The sequence below is a fragment of the Stenella coeruleoalba genome (assembly GCF_951394435.1).
Source record: "Stenella coeruleoalba genome assembly, chromosome: 2".
Lineage (NCBI taxonomy): Eukaryota > Metazoa > Chordata > Mammalia > Artiodactyla > Delphinidae > Stenella > Stenella coeruleoalba.
In genome coordinates, this window is record NC_137147.1 from 112,144,558 (window position 1) to 112,162,019 (window position 17,462).

The 17,462-nt window shown below is 42.7% G+C and overlaps 1 protein-coding gene across 2 annotated transcripts in view; it reads left to right on the top strand.

The window, feature by feature from the left end:
• The window catches only part of NTRK3 (neurotrophic receptor tyrosine kinase 3), a gene marked incomplete at its 5' end in the record, with an annotated part of 581,909 nt that overhangs the window by 11,005 nt on the left and 553,442 nt on the right, over positions 1 to 17,462 (top strand). The gene's annotated exons all lie outside the window — the stretch shown is intronic.

The following is a 17,462-nucleotide window of genomic DNA, read 5'->3' on the forward strand; positions in this document are numbered from 1 at the left end:
GGTGTGATTGGTTGAGAGTCTTACTGCAGGTCACTGATGGTGCAGGAGGAGACTGCTGATCTCTTGCCTCTGGGTCAGGGCTCTTGACCCCTTACCAGGTTGCTTGGGTCACCGCTGGGCCCGGTGCCTGGCACAATGGAGGGCATTCAGTGAGCATTTGCTAAAATGAGGGGAAGGGAGGGAGGGTCTCAGGCATGCTTCTTTCTGCCCAGAATAGTGGTTCCAGTAGCAAGACTGCAGTCCTGGATCCTATCAAACTTCCTGGTTTCCTCTCAGAAGGCCTTCTGGGTTAAACAGTCTGGCCTCTAGCAAATTAATTGCACTCAAGAGGGAGTCCTTGGAACCTCTGATTTATAACCAGTTGGTCAGAAGCACAAGTGACCACTTGGACTTGTGGTTGACACCTAAGGGGGGAGAGGAGGAGTCTGGTAGGATGGAGCCCTTAACCTGTGGGAGCCGATGCTTTCTTCAGGTAGATAGTGTCAAAATTGAGTTGAATTGTAGGACATCTAGCTGGTGTCACAGAATTGCTTGGTGTGGAGTTGATACCAGAATCTTAATGGCCATTCATAAGATGGTCTGTTTTGTTGCAGGGTTGTTTCTTTAAAGGGAAATAGCATATATAAAATTGGTAAGTAGAGAAATGGTGTCAGGATAACCTGGAATTAGGTTCCTTCCTGTGAGGTTTTCCCCAGACTTTAATATTTTGAAGAGATCAGGGAAAGGATAGAATACCTTAAGAAAAAAGCTGAAAACTGTGTAGAAGTGACTTTCTTTATTGCAAGTAGTGGCTAGTTTAGTAGCTTCAAGACTCACCACTAGCTTTTCCACTATGTTAGGCTGTCTGGGGAAACTGAGTGGAAAGGAAGACCACGGCCCACCCCCGCAATCCTGCTTTGTTTTACAAAACTGATGAAGAAGGCTCTGTCCTGGATCACATTTTTGATTTTGATGGAACTAGTCTCTGCTAGGACCTGCATCTCAAAGACCCTACATCTCAGGAAGAAAAGAACCCTAGGATTTCAGGCTGTAAGCGACCAGTGTACATGCCAGTGGAGGTTTAACTGTGTTGGCATCATGTGGGGCTGGATTCTGTTTTGTCAGCACCCTGGCTACAAAATTCTGGAGGTTTTGAGTGGTCTGCCCCAATCCCCTTTCTCCAGAAGCCCTGTTATTTGGGGAGTGTGATTTTGCAGAATGCAAGTGTTTTTTGGCATTATAGTAGAAATGACCGCATATGCTGAGTGCCAACCTGAATTGTCCATTGGCTGCCAAGCATAACCAAAAAACTATTTCTAGTGTGTCCTTGGGGGAGAGATTGCCATGGAACAAAGTAAAAGGTGATGATCTCTGTATTTTAAGGGATGTCCTTAAAGAAAACAGTGAGAGGAGGAAGGAATATTGTGTGTGATGTGGGTGTTAGGAGTTGCAATTTGAGGTGTGTTTGTGTGCTCTAAGAAGAGAAATGCTGCTGCTGCTGCTGCTGCTGCTGTGTGTGTGTGTGTGTGTATGTGTGTGTGTAACCTGAAAAACAGACCATCTCACTAGAAGTCTCCTCCAGAAGTTTAGTCCTCACCTGGTCATTTTCTTCCCCAATGATTTCCAGTCACTTGTTTTTCCCCTTTGCGGGGACTATGGAGAAAATATCACTTTTATAAACTTGTTTTCCTGATAACAGATCCTCAAGAGTCACCTCCTGCTGGGCCATCTCTGCACCTTGAACATGTCTCTACCCATAGCACTTGATAGGACAATGGTCTGGCTCCCACATCTAACTGAACTTCCAAATCCTAGGGCAGGGCCCGCCTCATAGCCATACACAGACATATTCAAGTGAATCAGCTTCTTTCCCTGTGAGCGCTGAACTTGGAAATCAGAAAACCTGGGTTTGAATTTGTTTTATGACCTTAGGCAAATTACACCTACTGTCACTATTTACAACAGTGGAATGACCCCTGAGTGCCAGGTACTGGGGCTGGAGCCTGTACCTACAATGTACATTTCTATTTAAAACAGCAGGGCAAGTATTGTTATTCCTAGTTTATAGATGGGAAAATAAACTCAAAGAGGTTAGTTAACTTGCTTAGGGTTACTCTCTAGTAATTTGAACCCAGATCTGTGTACAAAACTAGCCCTTAACCTTTCTTAATTTTTGTCATCTGTAAGATGAAAATGAAACTGTTTCTCAGGTAATGTGATAATTTATGTAAGAGCACTTAGCACCATGCATGGCTTATTATAAACACTCAGTAAATGTTTCCCTCCTTCTGACATATTTAGGCTGCTAAGTTCTCCGGAGTTCAGCTGTATCATCTTTAGCTTTTGCAACTCCCATTCTCACCTTTCTCAGGTTATACATGTGACAGCCAAGCATTTCTGACCCATTTGGAGAGGAACATGGGTAATTTGGACATTGATGGATTCCATCAGCCCATCTCAGAGTGAGTGGATGGCAGGTCAGTCCCATAACCACATCCATCTGGCTGGGCATGATTCCCACCCTGGGCCAGGAAATCCAGAGCTACTGTTAGGCACAGGCTTGGGGGCACTAAAACCAGAATGGACTGGCTGACCCATTCCGTTACCCCAGCAGGGGGAAAAGGAGCACAGTGGAAGGGTCAGCAACCCAATTATTAAGAGCTCACAGGTCGCTAAGTTGCAAGCACACACAGCAAATTAAAGCCTGTTTGCCTGCAATCTTAGGGCAGCCTCGGCCCCCCGCCCTTCTCTGCTTTATTTCCTAGAAGCCTGGATTATAGCCAGTCACTTCAGGCCATCAGTCACTTCCCACCTGCCTTGGAATGTCAGTGCTTAAACCACAGGACATGAAGGAGGAAACTGTTCTTGTCCTTGCTTCCAGAAGTATCTAGAATAGGTGCCTCTGTAAAGACTCAGGGATGGGTCCAGACAGTGAGTCACTGCTGCAGCTGAGGGGCTGGCACTGGGAGGGGAGGCCATTGCTAGCCCACAGCAAGGAACACACACACACACAGACACACACACACAGATACACACACACACAGACACACACACACAGACACACACTCTCTGTCTGTCTCTCTCCCTCCCTCCCTCCCTCCCTCCCTCCCTCCCTCCCTCTCTCCCTCTCTCCCTGTCCCAAGCCATCCTCAAATGCGCCTGGGGAGCCAGCAACACGTTTTGTTCAGCTAGCTGCTGAGTGGCTGAAGAAGAGATGGAGATGGGGGCGGGGAAAGAGCCCCAGGTTCTCTTTGGGCCCAGGAGGGAGAAAATGGCCCTAATACAGTTACATGAGGACCACTGAGAGTAGGGCTCTTTGAGGATGACAGGACTAGTAGTTAAAGTTGAGAACACCCCGGAACTAGGGGCCTTGGGAGGACACGTAAGGAAGCCTTGGGGTGGCAGAGCTGAGAAGAGGGGAGGGGACGTCCTCAGAATAAGAAGAAGGCTGGAGGCGGAGGGGGTAAGGCGGGGCTTCAGGACGGGTAGGATGGTCTCTTATGCACGGGCACCACGAGGTGGCAGGATTTGCCTGACAACCACTTTGTCTCCTGCAGCCTCACCAGGCCTGGCCTTAGGCCGCTGCCTTGGAGAAGCTTCTTTTCCCAGGCTCCGCAGAGCCTTCGGTGCCCAGTCCTCTGGGGTGAGACATGCACTGACCAGGACAGATGCTGGGGGTGTTCGCATACTCTGCTTCTCTTGATTCTCGTGTTAGCCCTGTGTGGCAGCTTTTACTTTCGCCGTGTTTTGATCAGCAGACAAGCTTGGGGAGGTGAGGGGACTCTGTGAAGGTCCCATAGCCAGCGTGCAGTGGAGCCAGGATTTGAACCCAGAGCTGTGTGATTCTAAAGCCACCACTGCCCCGTGCTACCTGGACAATTACCTTTGTGTCAGAATTCCCACACCTGTTATCAAGGGGCAACCTATTGCAGGCCCATGGACCCCTGGAAAGGCCTGAATGGGGGCAATTTGGGAGAACATGAAGAGGATTTGGAATGGAGAACAATTGAGACTAAAGAGATTGAAGATGTTGAACTTGAAGGAGATTCAGAATCACACTCAGCATTATGAGATGCTCACACAAAGATAGGCATTCGGGACACAATGGAGTTGCCTCACCCATCTCAGGCTCGTTCCAGAGCAGGAGCCCTGGGAGCAGTAAGCTCATCAATAGTGGATGGAAATGCCTGCAGTATTGGCAGATTATTGGTCTCCCCTTTAAAAGTCGCAGTATAATAGTTTGAGTTCATAAGAGTATGATGGGATTCTATGGATTCATTTGGTTCCCAGTTGTTTCTGTAGCTCCCAGTACACTCCCATCTGCAGGAGCTAATTATCAAACAATGAAGCTTATACCCAAATAACCAATATACCCAAAGGAGGCTTGGCCTCAAAGGTGACAAATTAACATTTTTTTTAAGGTGAGAGATTTGCATTTTAGGAAAGTTCTAAGTCAAGCCAGTGATGAGAGTGATTAAGTGATTAAAGTTGGGTAATTCTAGCCTCAGCCAATAAGAATAAGTGATGATTGTAGTAGTGAGTGTAGATTTTATGTATGGCATACAAACCAACTGAAGGCAGGTCCCGAAACTTCATTGCACTGTGGCTGCGTCAATAAAATAAGAATTTAACTTTTTTTCTTTTCTTTTTTTTTAAGAATATTATTTTTTAAGATGACTGCTTTGAAGCAGGTGACACTCATTTGGATGGAAAAGTATGTTTGCTAAAGAAGTACGTTTCTTTTAATCACACCTCATATACAACCTTCTCTGAACATCATCCTCATAGCCATTTTGTGTCTATAGGCGAGAATGAAAAGTTTTGATTACATATCTGTCCCCAACGAAGACACGTGGCCCCATCTTCTCCCATGTCCATAGAGAACATCTCTGTGCACTTCCGTTCTCCCATCCCCACTTCTCACTAGTCTCTCACACGCATCCTTACACATCATGTCACACGCCTGTGAACATTCACATCACACAGCTTTGAGCATGCACAGCACACATCCACCTCCTTGAACATTCACAGCATACACACACACCCCCCAAGAGCTTTAAATATTTTCATTACATATACACATACCTTTGAATGTTCACATCACGCACAAACACTTGAATGCTTGCTCCCATGACACTCTTATACAGACCCCTGAAATCCATCTGATACATATGTACCCTTGAACAGTCACACTGAAACACACACTGCACATTCTGCAAGCACACGCCTTTGAAACTGATAGCAGAATACACATGCAAATTCTTGCACGTTCACATTACACACAGACGCTTGAAGATTCACCTCACGTGCTGTTCGCTGTGCAGGTCATTTGCCTGTTGCTCTCAGATTTATCCCCTGCCCTTCCCCTGCTCTGCAGTGTGTGTGTGTGTGTTGAGGGGGGTGCTGACCCCTGAAAATTACATTTTCCAAGCTTTCTTGCCACTGGATTCCAGTTGGGTTTGGCCAGTAAGAGTTACCAGTGAGAGGTGGGAGGGTGAAGGGAGAAGCCAGGTATTTCTCCTCCTTCTTTGCTTGGGTGGCCTTCCCAGCATCCCTCTGTGGTCCCGTCTCCCACTAGCAGACTTATTCATGATTCCAGTTCCTGCAAGATGGCAAGGGTCCAGGCAGCACCACCTCTTTGCTCTGTCCCTCCAGCTCTAGGGGTGGTGGTGGCTTCTACTCTTGCTAATCTCTGCGTTGCTTCATCATCCTCTGTTTTTGTTTTCCATACTTTCCAACACTTCTGTAACTGGTTTTCTGTATTAAATTCCCTCTTCTGAACTACCTGGAATGGATGACTTTTCCCTAACTGGACCCTGATTTATGCTTCTCTAACACCCACCCTTTAAAATATTCTCATCCCTGACCGACACTTTGCTCCAACTGTGCTCAGGTCTTTTTTGGATGGAATCCTGGTACAGAGTAGGTGTTCAGTATTTGTTGGAAGCACGAGTACAGTGCCTCCTTCCCTGTTCCAGGATTTTTCTGGGACAGAGCTTGCTGGACCCCGGGATTAGATGGCTCAGGGGCACATCCTGTCTAGATGGACCACAAATGATGACAGTGAGTGCAGCCTCATGAGGGTCCAGGCCATCTCAGACGGAGCCCATTTGGAGAACGGAGGGTAAATGGCCTTCAGCTGAGTCGTGGGAGCTTTCGTGGAGCCTCACGATTTTGCATCACGAGGCCAGACATGGTTTCAGAAGCAAGGGGACTCTCAGTGCCGGAGATAAATAGGGAAGAATGGGAATGTCTGTCCCTCACGACTTGGGTGCACCTGTTGTCTGAGCAATGCCCCCAAATCTAAATTCCTAGTTGTGAAACTGACTTGGGCAAGTTGTTCCTTATCTCAGTTCTTGCTTATAGAATCATGAGGGACCATGACCCATCACTTATTCATGTTTATAAAATGTCTAAGGAACTATTTGGTCTTGAACAAGTAATATGCCCCCATGTGGGCCTCGGTTTTCTCATCTGCAGCCTTAGGAAGTTGGCTTCGCAATGCTGGTGGGCGTTGCCTTGGGTTGGTGATTGGTGGTCAGGGTGGGTCCCAAGCAGTACATAAATCGTCCACAGGGAGGCGCCACACACAAAGACATACACAGCCCCAGACACCCCAGGCCAAAAGCTGTGCGGCCCACGGAGTCAGAAAGCCCACGTTCCTCTTCCCCGGAGCCTCCCTGCATGCCAGTGCCTCTGAGTGGCCCTCTGCCTGTTACAAACTGAGTTAAAGCATTGGAGATGACTGCAAATATGGAAGGATAGGGTGAGGCAGAAGTCACCAAGTCATTAACACATTAGAATTACTATAACTCATAGGATTAAACAGAAGCATGAAGAGGGTGTGGGCACTCAGGACAGGTAAAATTTGAAAGGGAAGACAGAGCCAGGAGAGAAAAAGTATTAACACCAACATCCAAGTGTTTTCACACATATTTGATTCAGTTTAATGTAGCTTTACTTCGAGCTGACTGATACGCTATATTCTCCCTGTAGTCCAGTGTCCTAAATTTATGTGATTTTTATAGTGTGCTCGAGGAAAGCAGCACACTATAGGTAGGTAGGTGTCCCTAATTGACAGGTGCAGGGAACCAGGAGCTGGGGAAGTGGAGTGGCATGGCCCTTGCCACACACCTAGTAAGCGGCAGAGCTGGGACTTAGATCAGGGTCCCCATGAGCCATGAAGGATACCCCTGGGTACTGGAAACAGTCAGTAGGGTGAGCACCCACCTCAGGGTGGTTTGGGTGATTCTGTCAGCTGCGACAGGGAGACAGTGCTGACCAGGTCACACATGGCAGCAGGTGAAGTGGGTGAGCCCCTCAAATCACCTGTGCTTCTACTTCCTCTCTTTACGTTTGGGGTAACGAGGCCTAGAGATGGAGGGTCTCTTATCTCAGGCCTTATACGGAGCCAGAGGCAAAGGCAGGAGACACAGGGAGTCCTGACTCCCACCCCCAGGCTTTTTCCCAGATGCCCTATGCAGGCTGCCTGGCTCCAGTGTGAGAGCTGGTGCCTTCTGGAAGCCTCGGGAACTCTGCTCCAGCTCACAAACACCAGGCTCTGAGGAGCCAGCACGGCCCTGGGGAGAGCCTCTCCTCGGGCCCCTGGCAGGGCTGCTTGGCCCTCATAACCCCCACCCAGTAGAGCAGGGATTACTCAGCATACCAGGGTCTGTGGAGGCAGGAAGAGCTGGACTCTTCGCACAACTTCCCCTGGGATTACAGGATAATGCATGTGAAGGAACATTCACTCATCCAAGTTATGGGTTATGTGGAAATCAAATTGTGGTAATCTCCCCTGCTATCTGGTCTTGGCACTGCTAGCCAGGACCTCCCAGAGGTCTTCTCAGACCCCTGAGCAAGGCTGGGGCCAGGGCTGGATGTGCTTGTCGTGCCTGGGCCCAGGCCAGGATTTTCCAAGGGTCCTGGAAGGGTTTCTATCCCCAGTACCAGAGAGAGGAAGGCAGGGCAGGGCAGCTGTAGCTCAAGCAGGGATGTGGAAACCCATTCATTACCAATGCTACTACCTATGGACGGTCCACCTGCTCTTGTAATGAAAACTCAAACTTGCATTTTAGAAGGTCTCATTAGGCACATTTCTGGGGTTGGGATGGTGGGAGGAGAATTTTTCTCAAGATTAGATGCAAAGATCTCCCATCCTCCATAAGAAGTCTAGCCTAAGAGGTAGAGTGTGCTTTTGAAGCCCAGGCCTTTCCTGCCTTCAAGGAATGGGAAGTCAGGTTTTCTGTAGCTAGTAATTTGGGCTCTGCTTTCACGGCTGACAGAAAGCCCATAGCCCACTGAAACGTTTGAGGGAGGAAGAGAAGAGGCAGGGCAGTGTCATGTAGGGGAGAAGCATGTGGACTCTGGCTCCAGATGGCCAAGTTTGAACTCAGCTCTGCCCCCTGGTAGCTGTGTGATCTTGGGCAAGTCATTTGACCTCTCTGTGCCTCATCTGCAAAATGGGGATACACATGGAACATACCTTGTCGGGTAGCTGTGAGGATCAAATGAGTGTGTATATTAAAGCACTTACAAGATTGCCTGGCACCAGGGTCCCGAGTCCAGAGACTGTCCTGTGTGTGGGGTTGTGGCTGATATTTAGTCGGTGCCAGCAGTGTGCTGGTGAACAGGTTCTTGGAGGTGGTGGGCAGTGGGGAGAGAGTGCTGTTTTGTGGCATTTGCCAATTGCCATGGTGTTAACACTCGCTCCATGGCTGGTTTTGAGCCACTACTGTGGTGCCACTAAATGAGGGATAGGGAAGAGGTGCTCATAGTTGGCTCTCAGGAGTTGGTGTGATCTGGTTTCAGCACAGTTCTGGTCCAGTACTACTGGTGTGATAAGGCTGCTTAATAAATATTAAAATTTTTCGTACTGGTTGGTAAATAGCCACTGCCTCAAGAGTTCTCCTCCTGCTCCATTGACCCTGGCCTCCCCTCATGATCCTCCCAGAGCTCCCACTGGTCCATTAACTAAAAGAGTTATGAGGACCCTGCTCCTGTGATTTGGCCAGTATCAGTTCTGATGTGCCAGACCAGTAGATAAATTATTTGGGTATCACAGGTCTATAGACTAGAAGTGTCAGGCCAGTAAGCTGAGTGACCATGGCTTGTGGACATGATGCCTGGCCCACCACTGTTGGCTACTTGGGAGGCCCCATCCCCGGAGTGTTCCCCAGCACAGCCATAAGACAAAGATGGAGCCCTGCATCTATCTGGAGGTTGAACAGGGGCAATAGTGTACATCTCTGTTAATGTAGAGTTTGCACATGATTTGCTTCAGTGATTTAAAAAATATAATCAATATGACCTGCTTTGCCAGCTTGGAATGCAAATACCAGCACATTTCTTTTATTCCCTCAGTTGATTGCTTGAACAATCTTTATTATGCGGAAGATCATGGTCTCTCTTTTGAGGCTTCCTGCCCCTTTAATCGTTGGCTAAGTATGAAGGAGAAGACCTACTTCCAAATACCAGGCAGAAAGACAACTAGAGTCTGACTAGTCCACTCCCTGGCTGTCTTGGTGGGTGGCTGCTGTGGTGCCCTCACTCAGGACTCCCAGCTTGACCCATGTGCCAAGATGGTTGGATCTGGTTGGAGCCAGGCAGGTAGCAGAAATGAGTGTGATGAGTTGTAGGTGAAAATAGAGAGTGGTGGCGTCTGTGGTGAAGTGGCACGTGCATTCCCCCAGCCAAATGTGGCCAAATGTGGGCCCTGTGTTGCCAAATTTTCTCATGTTTTCCAAAGAAAGAGGATATATGTGGAGTTGTATTTTTGAGGCATAATTTAAATACAATAAAATATATAAATCCTAATGATTTTTACATATGTATACACTTTACATATGTAACCACCATCCATATAAAGATATGGAACATTCCCATCTCTCAGAAAGTTCTGTTGTGCTTCTTTCTAAGTCAATAGCTACCCCTCCCTCCCCAAAGGTAACCACTGACCTCTGTATCCATAAGTGAGCTATGTCTGATCTTGAACTTCTTATGATTAACATCTTACAGTATGTATTCTTTTGAGTCTGGCTTCTTTTGTTCAGTACAGTACTCTTGAGATTTTCCATCTGGCATGTTATCAGTAGTTCATTCCTTTTTATTGCTGAGTACTACCAAATACCACAATTTATTTACCCATGCTCCCTTTGAGGGATATTTGGATTGTTTTTACTTCTTGGCCATTATGAGTACAGGTGTTATGAGCCTTCATGTGTAAGTCTTTTTTCCTGGACATATGCACTCATTTATCTTGGGGATATATATAGCATATATACTATATACTATATACACACATTGGAGTAGTATTGCTGGGCCATGGTATAAGTCTTTGAAACTTTATTAGACATGGACAGTTTTCCATAGAGGTTATGTCAGTTTACATTCTCACCAGCAATGTGTGAGAGCTTTAGTGGCTCTATATCCTCACCAGCACTTTCAACCATTCTAGTGGGCGTGTAGTGGTATCTCATTGTGGTTTCAATTTGTATATCCCAATGAATAATGATATTGAGCACCTTTACATATATCTATTGCCCATTCAGTATTTTCTTTTGTGGTGTTCCTTTTCAATTCCTTGCCCTCTTAAAAATTGGGGTGTCTTATTTATGTAATACATATGATATATATATATAACATATATATATACATATATATATTCTCTATTCTTTATGTATTCTGAACACAAGTCCTTTGTCAGATATGTGTGCTGTGAATATTTTCTCCCAGTCTGTGGCTTGCCTTTTCACTTTCTTGGTGGTGCTGTTATTTTTTTCCTTAAATGTTTGGTAGAATCCATCAGTGAAGCCATCTGGGTCTGAAGTTTAATTTATATAAGGTTTTTAACTACAGATTAAGTTAACAAAAATAGGATTTCCTTTTTCTTGTTTCAGTTTCAGTGGTGTTTTCAAGGGATATTTTTCATTTCCTCTAAGTTGTTTATTAACATAAAGTGCTTCATAATATCCCCTATTGTCTTTTTAATGTCTATATGATGTATAATAACATCCTCCTTCTTATTCTTAATATTAGTATTATGTCTAATCTCCTTTTGTCTTGGCTATTCTTACTAGACATTAGCCAATTTTATTAATCTTAAATAACACAATTTTCGCTTTTTGGATTTCTCTATTACTTTTATCTATTTCATTGATTTTTTGCTCTTATATTTTAATTTTCTTTCTTCTACTTTGGGTTAAATTTGTTCCTCTTTTCGTAGCTTCTTGAGGTAGAATCTTTGGCCATTGATTTTATACCTTTATTCTTTTCTAATAGATACCCTCTATAAATTTATAATTCATAATACCCTCTATAAATTTATAATTTATAAATTTCCCTGTAAGCATTGCTTTAGCTGCATCCCACAGATTTTAGTATGCTCTTTGTTCACTTCAAAATATTTTCTCATTTCCCTGGGATTTCTTCCTTGATGCTTGGAGTTATGTTGTTTTTTTTTTTTTTTTTTAAGGGTGCTACTTAATTCCTACATATTTAGAGACTTTTAGGTTTTGTTTTGTCGATGATTTCTATTTTAATCCATTGTGGTCAGAGAACATACTCTATATGATTTTAACCCTTTTAGATTTATCAAGACTTGCTTTATGTCTCAGCATATGGATTATTTTGGTGACTGTTCCAAGTAGATTTAACAAAAGTTATATTCTGCAGTTGTTGAATATTGTTTTCTATGAATATTAATTAAATCTAGGTAGTTGATAATGTTGTTCAGATCTTCTGTATACCTCTTGGTTTTTTGACTAATCGTTCTATTAATTAAAAATATTCATCTATGATTGTAGATTTGTTTATTTCTCCCGTTATTTATTTATTTATTTATTTATTTGTGGTATGCGGGCCTCTCACTGTTGTGGCCTCTCCCGTTGCGCAGCACAGGCTCCGGACGCGCAGGCTCAGCGGCCATGGCTCACGGGCCTAGCTGCTCTGTGGCATGTGGGATCTTCCCAGACCGGGACACGAACCCGCGTCCCCTGCATCGGCAGTCGGACTCTCAACCACTGCGCCACCAGGGAAGCCCTTTAGTTATGTTTTTGCTTCATGTATTTTGAAGCTCTATTGTTAGGTGTATATGCATTTATGATTGTTGGGTCTTCCTGATGAATTGACTCATCGTTATAACATGTTCCCTTTATTTCTAGTAATATTCCTTGTCTAGAAGTCTATTTGTCTGATATAAATATAGCTACACCAGCTTACTTCTTTTTTTTTACATCAGCTTTCTTCTGATTAACATTTATATGGTGTATCTCTTTTCACCCTTTACTTTCAAACCATATCTTTATATTTAAAGTGTCTCTTGAAAATAGCATAATTTGAGCTCAGTTCTTTATCCAGACAATCTTTTATTTTTTAAAAATTGAAGTGTCTGGTGTATTTACATTTAGTATAATTATGGCTGGCTTTAAGTTTGCCCTTTTACTTTGTGTCCAATCTCAATCCCTTTCTTATATATTTGTTTCTTATTTTCAGCCTTCTTTTGAATTAATCAAGTATTTTAAATTATTCCTTTTTATTCCTCTGTTGGCTTTTAAACTGTACTTTCTTATATTATTTTAAATGTCTATTACAGAAATTATAATATGTATGCTTAACATTTTCACATTTAACAAATTGTGTAATTAGTATTAGTCCATTTAATAATGTAAGAATCTTGGAAAGTATGATTCCTTTTACTTCCTCTCCCACCATTTGTGTTATTTTTTCAGATATTTTACATACACCAATATTTACCCTTTCCCTTTACTCTTCATTCCTTCCTGAAGATCTGGATCTCCATCTGTTCCTCAGCCAGAAGAGCTTCTTACAGTATTTCTTTTGGTGCAGTCTACTAGTGCTGAATATTCTCTTCTTTCATTTCTCTGAAAATGTCTTTTTTTTTAGGCCACACTGTGTGGCACACAGGATCTTAGTTCCCTGAGCAGGTATCAAACCTGTGCCCCCTGCAGTGGAAGTGCAGAGTCTTAACCACTGGACCACCAGGGAAGTCCCAGAAAATGTCTTTAGTTTGCTTTCATTTTTGAATAATGTTTTCACAGCATATAGAATTGTAGGTTGTCTGTTTTTTCTTGCAGCACCTAAACAATGTCATTCTATTGTTTGCTGTAAACAGTGTTTATATTACTGAGAAGTTTTCTATAAATCATATGGTTATTACTCTAAATTTAATGTCCCTCCTTTCTTTGGCTGCTTAATTTTCTCTTCATCTTTGGTTATCAGTGTTTTGACTATTATGTCATCGGATGTGATGTTCTTTGTATTTATCCAACTTGAAATTTGCTAAACTTGAGTCTGTGGATTGATATGTTTCATAAACTTTTGAAAATTCTGGTCATCTTCCCTTCAAATATTTCTTTTGCCTTAATTTTCTCTTTCCTCTTCTTGGACTCCAGCTGTATTTGTATACACTCTTTGATTTTTTTTCCCCCAGCACTCTGATGCTACATTTTTTTTAAGTTCTTTTTTTTTTTTAATTCTCCAAGGACCAATTTATTCAAACTTTAGTTCTTTTTTTCTCTTCGTGCTTCAGTTTTGTTATTTTCTTGTTGATCTTTTGTTTTGTTTTGTTTTGTTTTTTTCATTTACTGGTCCTTTCTTCTGCTTTATTCAGTCCATTATTGAGTTACTTCTTTATTTCAGATTTTTTTTAGGTCTGAAATTTCCATTTGATTCTTCTTTAGAGTTTCTGTCTCTGATTAAATTCTCCATCATTTTACCCATCATGTTTATACTTTCTACTTATTTCTTAAAATATTTATAATTGTCATTTCAAAGTTCTTGTCTGTTAATTCATTATCTAGGTCATCTGTAGGTCTGCTTCTATTGACCATTTTTTTCTTGATTAGAGTTGTCATCCTTCTTTGCATTTATTGTCATTTTGGATCAAAAGCTAGAGGTTTTGTAGAAGAGAACAGTAGAAACTGAAGTAGGTAATATTTATCCCCAGAAAGGTGATGTCCTTTTTTCTCTTAGCAGTAAAATAGTGGTTTCATCATCATTGGTTTCAAATGCCTTGAGGATGGGATCAGCCCTCTTCTCTGTGATCTAAATATTAAATGATTTTAATATCTCTCTCTGATTTCCTTTCCTGCTGTCATATTTTCATTCTATGGGAGACTTCTTGCTCTCTTTCCAGCCCAAGTCCACATGCTGCTGCATAGTTGATAAACACCCTATGGGGGAGGATTGGCAGGTAGTGACTGCCATCTCTACCTGAGGGCTCAATCAGAACCCAATTCATTATGCCAGCCCTTATGGTCATTATGAGTTAATCTGGTTTCCTTTTAATTCAGCAAAATACCCCTATCTATTACGAGTTTGCTTCTCTGCCTGCCCATGTTCCCAAGAATTAAAACAGCCACTGGTCTCTATTCATTTATGAAAGGCTTGTCTCTGTCTAGAATTTAGTTCATTTAGATCTCTCTCCATCCTTAACTCTTTGCTGGGTTTACAAAATATGATTTTATGGTTTATCTGATGTTTTCTCATTGTTATGGTAAGAGTGACTGTCTTTTATGACCTGCTCTATTAATTGGAAACCCAGATGATTGTTCTTTTAGTGTGAAATCATCTCATTTTCAGGGTAGCAAAAAATTCCAATATTTAAAAAATGTTATGTAGGATGAAGGAAATGCTTTTGTGGACTAGATTGCTTTAGGCCATAGGCCATATGTTTGCATCTCCTGATCTAAAATAATTCACCCTCCAAAATTTGCAAGCAGCTCATGCAGCTCAATATCAAAAAAACAAACAACCCAATCCAAAAATGGGCAGAAGATCTAAATAGGCATTTCTCCAAAGAAGATATACAGATTGCCAACAAACACATGAAAGAATGCTCAACATCATTAATCATTAGAGAAATGCGAATCAAAACTACAATGAGGTATCATCTCACACCAATCAGAATGGCCATCATCAAAAAATCTAGAAACAATAAATGCTGGAGAGGGTGTGGAGAAAAGGGAACACTCTTGCACTGTTGGTGGGAATGGAAATTGATACAGCCACTATGGAGAACAGTATGGAGGTTCCATAAAAAACTACAAATAGAACTACTGTATGACCCAGCAATCCCACTACTGGGCATATACCCTGAGAAAACCATAATTCAAAAAGAGTCCTGTACCAAAATGTTCATTGCAGTTCTATTAACAATAGCCAGGACATGGAAGCAACCTAAGTGTCCATCGACAGATGAATGGATAAAGAAGATGTAGCACATATATACAATGGAATATTACTCAGCCATAAAAAGAAATGAAATTGAGTTATTTGTAGTGAGGTGGATGGACCTAGAGTCTGTCATACAGAGTGAAGTAAGTCAGAAAGAGAAAAACAAATACTGTATGCTAACACATATATACGGAATCTAAAAAAAAAAAAAAAAAGGTCATGAAGAACCTAGGGTCAAGACGGGAATAAAGACACAGACCTACTAGAGAATGGACTTGAGGATATGGGGAGGGGGAAGGGTAAGCAGTGACAAAGCGAGAGAGAGGCATGGACATATATACACTACCAGACGTAAAGTAGATAGCTAGTGGGAAGTAGCCACATAGCACAGGGAGATCAGCTCGGTGCTTTGTGACCACCTAGAGGGGTGGGATACGGAGGGTGGGAGGGAGGGAGACGCAAGAGGGAAGAGATATGGGGACATATGTATATGTATAAATGATTCACTTTGTTATAAAGCAGAAACTAACACACCATTGTAAAGCAATTATACTCCAATAAAGGTGTTTAAAAAATAAATAAATAAAATAAAATAATTCACCATTATTGATGAGATAACTGTGAATTATTGTAGTATCTTACTTCTCTCAAAAATGGTTTGAGATTTTTGTTAAAATCTGCCTGTACTTAGAGAGTCTATCATGCTTATGTTCTTCACATATTTCACAAGTGTTATGATAGGGAAAATGTTAAGAATCTGCTTGTTAAAGCCATTTGTGCCCATGGTCAACAGTCTTTCAACCACTTAAGTCCTTGGATCACAGCAAGTCCTACCTTGAATGCAAATAGGATGGGATCTCTTTGTGGGGGGAAGAGAAAGAACTGACATTGCTAGGGTTTGTGTGTGTGTGTGTGTGTGTGTGTGCGCGCGCGCGCAGCATTGGGGGATGGGGAGCACTTAGGGAAAATAATTAGCTGCATAGGTCTAACTGGTAGTCCAAATTGTCAAGTCCAGTATAGTGTATAATCTTAAAGACCTGGACAGAATGCAAGGCTGCTCTTTTAAGTCTAGTGAGAGCCTGAGGCATGGATCAGGAATTCTGTCAGAAGGATCCAAAAGATAGAGAACAGCCCCAGGGGCAGAGGCCGGGAAATGAGCCATATCCAGTGTAACTAACACACTTCATTTCAGCAGATCTCATTGTGATATTAATAAAATCATATATATATATATTTATCTCATTGTGAAAAGTTAATCTGACTCTTCTCAAATATAACCCTTAATGAGCTCTATGATAAAACTCTTGACAGAGCATATCCTTCTCCAGTATTTGAAGTTTTGCCAAAAGTTTTTACCTGGGGGCTTATAGGTAGGTGATCACTGAAAAATCAGGAACCTGTTCTTTTGAATATGGAGGGGAACAGCGGGAGTGAGAGGTGAATAGTGTCTGAGTTCACTGTGATGTTCATATTTGTTACATATTTCCTATCTGGGCCCCAACCATGTTGATCATAGCTCAGGTTGCTATAACAAAATACCAAAGACTGGGTGGCTACAGCAGATATATATTTCTCATGGTTCTGGAATCTAGGAACTCCAAGATCAAGGTGCTGGCAGATTCAGTTCTTGGTGAGGGCTCTCTTCCTGGCTTGCAGATGGCTGCCTTCTCACTTTGTCCTCATAAGGGGGACCGAAGAAACTCTGGTGTCTCTTCCTTTTCTAATAAGGGCACTAAGCCCATCATGGGGGCTCCATCCTTAATATCTCTTCTAAACCTAATTACCTCCCAAAGGCCTCATCTCCTAACACCATCACATTGGGGGTTAGGGCTCCAACACATGAATTTTGGGAGACATAAACATGCAGTCCATGGTACTTATTGATGATTTATATCACACCATCTCTTTGTCTAGTCAGTTCTGCAACATTTTCTTTCCTCCAATTTGTAGTCTTTCCTGCACATCTTCATTGTGACTGTTTCATTTCAGCATGACAGTTTATTTCATTGCGTCTCTAAAGTTGTATAAGTAGTTCCTTTGTGGTTTCTCGGAGTTCTTATACTTGGTTGGCCATCTTTTCCCTTCTTGAAAATTTAAAACCTTTAATTAATTAAATAAATGCACAAACACATACAGATTTATCTGCTTTTGATTAAGCAGATAAATGATCAAAACAATGCAATTTTTTTTTTTTTTTTTTTTTTTTTTTTTTGCGGTACGTGGACCTCTCACTGTTGTGGCCTCTCCCGTTGCAGAGCATAGGCTCCGGACGCGCAGGCTCAGTGGCC